The sequence below is a fragment of the Haematobia irritans genome, chromosome 4 (assembly GCF_050003625.1).
Source record: "Haematobia irritans isolate KBUSLIRL chromosome 4, ASM5000362v1, whole genome shotgun sequence".
Lineage (NCBI taxonomy): Eukaryota > Metazoa > Arthropoda > Insecta > Diptera > Muscidae > Haematobia > Haematobia irritans.
This window is the reverse complement of record NC_134400.1, coordinates 159,451,689-159,461,988: the sequence shown is the minus strand read 5'-3', so window position 1 is coordinate 159,461,988 and position 10,300 is coordinate 159,451,689. Positions and strand designations below refer to the sequence as shown.

Here is a 10,300-nt window from a genome sequence, read left to right as displayed (position 1 = left end):
TTTCGTTGACTAACAGAAAATTCGTTATAATAACGAACAATTTCGTTATATTAATGAATTTGTTTCATTGGCTCAATTTTAATGACACATTTCATTAATATAACGAAACTTTTTCTACCAGTGTATTGAACTTCTAACTTTCGTTACAAATTTCATATAACGGTACATCGAATTGGTGTCTAACGACAAAATCGCTAATGATAATCATGTAGTAGTGTCCTTCTTCTTTTCCTCTCTTTGGGGTGAAAGATATTGATATTGCCAACACGCAAACGCATAATTCTTCCGAAACGAAATTTTAGGCCAACGAAGTTTTCTTTTTCTTATTAAAGGCATGGTACCTTCCTTCTTTGCTTGGCCAGAAGGAATCCAATTTAACAACAAAAGAAAACTTCTCTGGCCTAAAATTTTGTTTCGAGAAAAGAAATAAATTTCTGCATGCACGTTAATCATATGAACTCCTCCAACATCATGCCACTGTGCGATAGTACCCACTATTCACAGCCACTTTTAAATATCCATCATGATGATGTTCTGCAGAGCGTTGTATTAACTCGATCATGATGATTCTGCTTTTTGTTTGAGTCTCTACTGATGCTTGCATTTGGCTCAATGTTTTTGTTTGCCGGTGAGTTGGGGTTTTAGAAGCTGAGTATTGTGATGCGATGTTTATGGTACTGGTATAAAACTAAAATGCTGGCAAATTTTTTTAGCTTTTCCATTACAACCAAGCGCGAAGTAACACGCGAGACGCGAATAAAACGATCGAATACAACCCTCATTCAACCCTTCTCTTAAAGACTAGCATCGTTTTCTGCAAGAGTACCGAGAAAAAAAATGTGCGTAATTAAAAAAAAAAAAAAATAATAATAAACAAATCGATGCATGGGTAAATGAGTGATTTTTTTGGGAGGAGACAATTCCATGATTGTGATAGAAAAGAGAACAAAAAAAACATCAAAATAGATCTTAACAATCAATAATCTACATTAACATCCAGTGATGATAATATTGCGTTATTGTATAAAATGTGATTATCGCAGTGCGGTAGTTTCATATAAATATACATGGAATTTCACAGACAAAAAATCATTTCCAATTCGAAGGCTGTCATTACTCAATCTACTATATTCTATAAACAACTCGAGGAAAATCCTTTCAAATTTTCAAAGACAAAAACTAAGAAATCGCAAACACAAATCATGGACTGCCAAAATAAAAATACATATTAAAATAATACGAGGGTGGTCCTAAAATTAGGTGTCAAAGATTAAATGAAAATGTTTCTTTGTAACAATAAACGATGTTGTGGCTCAATTTTAATGAAATTTTCTGTGTTTAGGTAAAGGGCGGTTAAAATTTCAAGGGCCGATGTTGATTTTGAATAAAACACAAACTATTTAGGAAATTATTGTAATTTTATTTTATTATTATATATTGGTATTATTCAATTATGTATGGAACAAAATATCGGCCAATTGGGCGCCGCGACCTCGGTGGCACGATGGTCCAAATTTTCGATGACGCTGAGGCATAATGGAGGTTCTATGCCGTTAATGTGCCGAATTATCTCATTCTTTAGCTCTTGAATTGTTGCTGGCTTATCGACGTACACCTTTTCTTTCAAATAACCCCAAAGAAAAAAGTCCAACGGTGTCAAATCACATGATCTTGGCGGCCAATTGACATCGCTATTACGTGAGATAACACGGCCATTGAATTTGTTGCGCAAAAGAGCCATTGTTTCGTTAGCAAGTGGCACCGTCCTGCTGAAACCTCATATCGTCCACATCCATATCTTCCAATTCGGGCCATAAAAAGTTCGTTATCATCTCACGATAGCGAATACCATTCACAGTAACTGCCTGACCGGTCTCATTTTGGAAATAATACGGCCCGATGATGCCGCCAGCCCATACACCGCACCAAACAGTCACTCTTTGTGGGTGCATTGGTTTTTCGACAATCACTCTTGGATGCTCATTCGCCCAAATGCGGCAATTCTGTTTATTGACGAATCCACTGAGTTGAAAATGTGCCCATCACTGAAGATGATTTTCTTCGAAAATTGATCATCCACTGTTACCATTTCTTGGAACCATTTAACACGTTGTTGGATTGTGTATCTCTCCATGGTTCAAATTGAGTAAGTCTGAAATAGAGAAATGCCAAATAAAATTCGGAAAAAAACTTGGCGTTTAGGTGTGGTTCACATTCAACATCGGCCCTTACAATTTAACCACAACGTAGATCAAGCGTACCTTACATCGACGAATGGTTTAAGCACCCAGCAAAAAAATTTGGAAGTTCTTCCAAAGGCACAACTTTAAAAGCACTTCCAGAAGGTGGACTCCCAATGATGTTCTTTACTTTAACTACCCAGGAAGTTGTTTTAATTCAATATTTTATAACTTGGTTTTTTTCATATTTCTAATGGGTGATTTTAACTTTTTTGTTTCAAATAGGTTAAAAACCGAGTAAGAATTCATTAAATGGTACAAATCATTTAAATTTTGTCGAAAAAAATGCTAAATCCAATCTGAACAAATTGTGAATTTTTGAAAATATTTGAGGTCAAACGTTTCCGAGAAGCGTTAGAATCCATTACAAAATTATAAAAAATTATAAAAATTATTTATATGACAAAATATTACAGAATTTTTTAATTTACATCCAAAACATTGAATTCGTATCACACCTAAAGAAGTGATGCAAATTCAGTGCAACGGCTGTTGAAGTGGAAGACTTCCGTCCTATGACAAGCCCATGTTAAATTCATCGCTTCTGCGTCAATTTTGCACCACTTCCGGATCCAAAAAGACCATTTTCATTACTTTTTTGGCGACGTTTTTTTTTTGCTGGGCAATGATAAAATAATGGTAATCTAAAGTGCTCAGAGAAAATATTTTTTTTGTCAAGTTTAGAAGATGATGAAATTATTGATCCCCACAATCTCTAAAAAATATATTTGAATAATACAGCTTAAAAAACATTGTATTGATTCCGAGATAAAGAAGAAAGTTCTTTAAAACGTGTTAAAATTTTCAAATTCAGGCTCGACTTCAAGTATAAATTATGCCACATTTCAAGTAAAAATATTTGCAATTAAAGTTCTCAAAAATATTCCATTAAAAATTTAATTGGTTCAACAAATTTTTTAATTAAAGCAAAAATCGATCACAAAAACTAATGGTTTCAATTAATTTTTCAATTGGATCAATAATTTTTTTAATTGACTTTGGCGATTGATACTATCATTTCTTTGATTGAAGACATTTCAATTAAATATTAATTGTGCAATTTGTGTGTAAAAAGTGTAATTGAATAAAGTCCTGAAAGACATCTCCCATTTTTGAATAATTTTATCTTTATAGTCAAGATACAACAAATTAGCTAATTTAGGACGATTTCAATAATAATACAGATTTGTTTCACTTTTTTATGTACGAGGTACAATTTAGATCAAGCGTATCATACACTCACACAAAAAAAAATTATCTGATTCCATCACGAAATTAATTGATCCAATTAATTTTTTAATTGAAATGTCTTCAATCACAGAAATTATAGTATCAATTAAAAAGTTAATTGAAGGTCAATCAAAAAAATTAATCGATTCAATTAAAAAATTAATTGATACTATTAATGTTTGTGATTGATTTTTGTTTCAATTAAAAAATTTGTTGAATCAATTAAATTTTTAATTGAATATTTTTTAAAACTCCACTAAAATTTTAATTGGACCAATTTTAGTGAAATTTTTTTCTGAGCTGATGAAGGGTTCAATGATAAAATGATGGTCATCTAAAGTGGTCATAGAAAATTTCTTTTTTTTTCAAGTTTAGATGATGATGAAATTATTGATCCCGACAACCTCAAAAAATATGTTTGAATAATGCACCGAAAAAACAAAATTGACTTGCTTACGAGACAAAGAAGAAAGTCCTTTAAAACCTGTTAAAATTTTCAAATTTAGACTGGACTTCAAGTATAAATTATGACACATTTCAAGTAAAAAGTGTAATTAGAATAAAATCCCGAAAAATATCTCAGGGATGTGAAAGTTGGTACAATTGTACTAAATTTGGTATATTCTACTTCTCAAAAGTACAATGGTACTTTTTGAAATGTTCGAGAAGTCTCAATTAATTAATTGTCCAACATAAATTATATTGTACACATATATTAGCTACACTGAAAAAAAAAACATGCCCGGTTTCAAAGATTTTGTCTTTACTCTAAAAATTTTGGTATTGATTTCGAGCCAAAGAAACGGAAAATACAAGTAAGGACACTTTTAAGACACACACGCAGAGAAGGAATATGATCACCTCAAACATGTTTCAAGAGCAAAACGTTATTTTTGTATGGTGACCATGTAACATGTTTGTCACTAAAATGTTATTTTCTCGTCAAACATAACCTGCTTGCCGAAATCAGATACATGATTTCCGAGAAAATAACATGGTTGCGAAAACCATGTTACATGGTCACCACCCAAAAATAGCATTTTGCTTTTAAAACATGTTTGAGGTGATCATATTCCTTCTCTGGATGCAATTCTCCTCTAAATTTGGGTTTTGTGTACTTGCTTCTAGGAAGCAAATTTTAATTTTTCGTTTTTTCAGTTTTTTTTCTTCATATGCTATCAAAGTCCTTTAAAAACGAGTTAATGACAACTTTATTTTCCAAATTCAGACTCGACTTCCAGTAGGAATTATGCTATGTTTCAAGTAAAAAACGTTTTTAAAAATAAAGTGTTGAAAAACATGTCCTATATTTGAACGAGTTTTTGCTTTGTAGCCAAGATGAAAAAAGACAACAAATTTGAAGAAAATTTCATTAATTTTAAAGAATTTTTCTGAATTATTAAAGTCAACTTGACCTTAGCCCAAAAATTTTTTCTTTCATTGAAAAGTTTATCTACTTTTGGACAAGGAAAAAAACTTTATATTAGAGAAATGCGTCTTTGCTTTCGTATTTTAAAGACATGAAACCTTTGACCTCACGACAATATTTTTTTCAGTATACTTTGGTCAGTCAAATGGTATAAAAATATCCATTTAAAATTTGGAGTTCGATGTGTATCTGACAACTGACAATAAAATATAACATTTTGAATGATTAAATGCAATCTGCATATTTAAAATATTCAAGACATCAAATATGACCATTTTGTCTATACCCTGAAATGGGTAAAAGAATATATTTACGATTTTATGAAGCATTACTGAGGTCATGTCTTGAGTGAAAAATTGCTTTCATTCACTTAATTTCCAACATCGAAGGGCCAATTTTTGCAAGTGTTGTGGTATTTCAAGAATTGTTTGTCTTCAATACTCAATTTTGTTACTTGTTTGACTGACTGAAAATATGATGAAGGCTTCGACAACAAACACATTGGAAGGAAACATATTTTGAATTTTGACTCGCACAAAACCTTTACATAAGTCATTTTTATTTTTTCGATTACTACATTCCCAACCATTATTTTTGAAATTTGGTACAATTTTAACATAAAAAGTACAATTTTTTATACACTTTGGTACAATGCAAAAATTTGATTTTTCATTAATGAAATATCTCCTTGTTTTGAATACGTTTGCATTTATAGATACAACAAATTAGCGAATTGTAAGACGATTTCAATAATAAAGATTTGTTTCACATTTTTTAGTACAAGTTCATCACTGTAACCATATATTCTTTTATGTAAAGATACCCAGTTTTAAGATGAATTAGTTAACTCTAAGGACAAATCGGCTTCATTGAAAAGTTAACTTTTGAACAAGGAATAAACTATATCAGAAAAATGTGTCTTTTATGTTAAGCTAAGCAAAATCTGAATTTAAAGGACAAGAAATCTATGTGCTTACGACAAATATTGTTTTCACTGTTTACACTTCAAAATAATGTGTTAAAAATTTGAGTCCCAAAAGACATCTTTTTATATCAAAACATATAAATTGTTTTCGTCCGTATGGTAATGCTAATGAAATGACTTTTTGCTATATCGGTAACCTATTACTCTCTAAGCTCTTGTAATGCTGCGTTTAGTGAATTTTTAATTACTGGTAATGTTAAAGGAATGGCTTTCGGTTACACTTTTCGATTAAAGCAAAATTCAATCACAAAAACTGCTATAACAATAACCTTTTTAATTAACTTTCAAATCAATTCCGTAATTAAACCCAGCAAAAACTAGGTAACCACATCTCATTACAATTGACATTACCAGGAGTAAAGCTGTCATTACACGTTGCATTACATTGCGGCGAGTTATAATGACTAACTTGTAATGACAAAAATAAATACTTCTCGGTAATTTTCGAATTGTTATTCTCAAATTGTATGTAGTTGTAGTTAACGAATTAATAAAATAGAATAAATGATAGTACCATTAGGTATAATTATTCACATAATCGAGCGCTTACAGAAAAATCAAAAAGAATATGTAATGTAACGGTAATTCTGAAAATTGTTCCGTTAAGAAATTTTTATCACAAATATTTCATAATAATTGTGTTTAATGACATTGTCATATTATGTTTTAAATAAATGCTTTCTTATACCTCATTCACATTACATTTCCAAAATGCGCTTAAACTAAAATTCAAATGCCATTTGCCTTATAAAAAAGAGACTTAAAATCCACTTTTAGTAGATTTTGAACCTTATGTGAATTGGCTATTGCACTGTTAGAAAAATATGTTTTTCATATGTTCCGATATAAACAAAATGTGTTTCGGGCACGATTTTAAACCACAATATATTTAAGTGCGAACATGTAATGTTCCTAAACTAACACTAAATGTTTGGGACATCTATGTTAATATGTTAGAATATATTATGTTTGGGGCATGAATGTTTCATAAAAATCATATGTGTGAATACAAACATATATAAATTTACAAATTTCGACTAAACATACATATGTTGTGATATTTTATTCAAAGCGACAGAGAGAGTATAGAGAGAAATAGAGATGGAAACCGGGAGAGTTGACGAAAGATATCAATATAACACAGCAAAAGAGTCAAAAGAGAACAATTTCTGTGAAACCGCTTGTATGTTGTTTCGGAAAACTGTTTTATGATAAGGCCAAAAATTTGATATGTTTAAGTCTAAATATTATTTCATTTGAATAAAGAGAATATACATTCTGAACCAAGAGAATAGACATTTGAAAAACAAACAGCTTATGTTTTCGCCTTGAGAGCAGCATTTTATGTATGTGTGGACATGTGTTTTGTTTATCATTTTGGCATTATTTTTTTCTTGGTTCGTTAAAAGAAATCAGGGGTCTTCATAAAAATAACGAAAGGGCACTATACTCTTTTTAGAGTTGGGACGGTAAAATGAAATAAGGAGGAAATAGTGAAAAATTACACAGTAAAATGTAGAAAAACAAAGTTTAGTTTCTCTTTATTAAAAAGTAGTCCACGAGGAGTTGACGGACACCATCAAATATAAAAGCGGGCATTAAGTTCGAGTTTTACAGCTAAAACAATTTAAAAAGTTTATTTTCTTTAAAATGAATTATTAAAGAAAAATAAAAGGAATTTTAGAGCGATGGTGTTAAATGCTAGTAAAAAACTGTTCACTCCTAAATAAATTTATGTTTATATTATAAAATTATGTATGTATGTTTATACTCGACTCCATGTTCTTCTTTTGTTAGTTTTTGAATTCCTTCCAAATTTTAAAGTTTTGTACAAAAACAGTTTTTTATTACAAGATTGTTATTTTTGCAATAAAAAATAATATTTTATCCAAAAATCAGTCAATTTCGTTTATATCAAGCACTGTTACTGACTATAAATCTTTAATATCGCACATTTCGAAGTTTCATTTAAAAAAAATTAATATAGTATAAATATAAATGTGTAAATTAAAAAAAAAAAAAAAAAGTTCGGTCGGAGCAGGGATTGAACCCACGACCCTTTGCATGCAAGGCAGACATGCTAACCACTGCTCCACGTGGCAAACAAATGTATGTTTCTGTTAAATAATGTTATGTTTGCATAGGCTCGTGGGCGCTGCAAACTATGCTATATAAATGTAACTTATAACGACAATTATCTACTGGTGACTATAACAGCTACGTAGCCCAGTGGATAGTGTGTTGGCTTACAAACTGTATGGCCCTCGGTTCGATTCTCCGTGCAGGCGAAAGGTAAAATTTATAAAATTTATAAAAGTGAATAATTTCTTCAACATTATTTGTATTACAGAGAAAGGTGCCAATAACTAAAAACTAAAAGTTAGGGAATGAGCACAATCGTGTTTGGGAAAAATTCTTCCAGGCATATAATATTTTTGGCTCAAAATGCTTCCAAACATATAATATGTTCACATAAAACAAACATATTAATGTTTCGGCAGTATGCAATAATATATGTGCTTCCTGCAAAATATGTTTGGAACATATGTTAAAGAAGCGATTTTTTTTGAGGGTGTGGGTATATTATAACGTAATTCACGAATCCAATTCCCTTAAACAACCTACATTTATTTCTATTTTAAGTGTGAAATTAATTTGCATCTTATTTAGATTATTTATTACATTTTTTGTTTATTTATACAATATTCGTTTCTATTCAAGTAGTTCTTCTATTACAGCATCACTCGCCATATTTTGATTCATTGTAATCGGCGATAGAAATCAATATTTGCGAGATTTGGTTGCCTGAGACAATAAGTGGCTATTTTGCAAGGTTTGGTGTATCTACGAATAAGTCATTACATATTAGGTGATTATATGCTTTAAATGCACTACTTATTTTATGGCCGAAAGTATGCCTGGGGAGAAGTACTTTCCTTCTAGGACATGCGTATGTAAATGTAATGCGAAGCGATGCCAATTAATAAGTGGTTATTAATTTTTAAATAGGCTTACCTACAAGATTACCGGGTAATGAGAGTTTTTGCTGGGAAGTAGTTTCAATTAAATTATCAATTAGTTTTGTGCTGAAAATAAAAAAAAAAAATTTTGTACATCATATAGGCAAAAAAAAAATCATTCCTTCCAAGCAAATTTTTAGGCAAACAACCATCGTTTACCATTTGCTTTTCGCTGTAAGGAAATTTGTTTGGAAGAAATGTTTATCACTTTTTGTGATAAACGTTGATATTGTTACAAGATGTGAACGCAATTTCATAAAGACTAACTCATTTTTATACCCTGCGCCACACTGTGGAACAGGGTATTATAAGTTAGTGCATATGTTTGCATCACCCAGAAGGAGACGAGATAGACACATGGTGTCTTTGGCAAAAATGCTCAGGGTGGGCTCCTGAGTCGATATTGACATGTCCGTGAACACATTTTGTAATCAAAGTCTAGGTCGCAGTTTTAGTCCAATCGACTTCAAATTTGGCACAAGTATGTGTTTTGGCTCAGAATAGAACCCTATTGATTGTGGAAGAAATCGGTCCAGATTTAGATGTAACTCCCATATATATCTTTCACCCGATATGGACTAATGGTCCCAGAAGCCAGAGTTTTACCCCAATTTGGTTGAAATTTTGCACTAGCAGTACAATTAGTAGTGTAGTCAAGTGTGCCAAATGTTATTGAAATCGGTTCAGGTTTAGATATAGCTCCCATATATATCTTTCGCCCGATATGGACTAATACGGAGTTTTAACCCAATTTGGTTGAAATTTTGCACTAGGAGTACAATTAGTACTGTAGTCAAGTGTGCCAAATTTTATTGAAATCGGTTCAGATTTAGATATATCTCCCATATATATCGTTCGCCCGATTTGCACTCATATGACCACAGTGGCCAATCTTTTACTCCGATTTAATTGAAATTTTGCACAGGGAGTAGAATTAGCATTGTAGCTATGCGTGCCAAATTTGGTTGAAATCGGTTCAGATTTAGATATAGCTCCCATATATATCTTTCGCCCGATTTACACTCATATGACCACAGAGGCCAATTTTTTGCTCCGATTTAGTTGAAATATTGCACAGGGAGTATAATTAGCATTGTAGCTATGTGTGCCAAATTTGGTTGAAATCGGTTCAGATTTAGATATAGCTCCCATATATATGTTTTTCTGATTTCGACAAAAATGGTCAAAATACCAACATTTTCCTTGTAAAATCGCCACTGCTTAGTCGAAAAGTTTTAAAAATGACTCTAATTTTCCTAAACTTGTAATACATATATATGGAGCGATAAATCATAAATAAAGTTTGGCGAAGTTTCCTTAAAATTGCTTCAGATTTAAATGTTTCCCATATTTATACCCTGCGCCACACTGTGGAACAGGGTTTTATAAGTTAGTG

General features: G+C 31.3%; 1 protein-coding gene across 1 annotated transcript in view; it reads left to right on the top strand.

Annotated features, from left to right (window-relative positions):
• The first annotated feature begins 727 nt into the window (after positions 1 to 727).
• LOC142236238 (U-scoloptoxin(01)-Er1a) overlaps positions 728 to 10,300 on the top strand; it is a 45,220-nt gene continuing 35,647 nt past the window's right edge. Inside the window, exon 1 of the mRNA XM_075307503.1 lies at positions 728 to 839. The gene's annotated coding sequence lies outside the window, so the exon portion shown is untranslated. The remainder of the gene's footprint in view (positions 840 to 10,300) is intronic.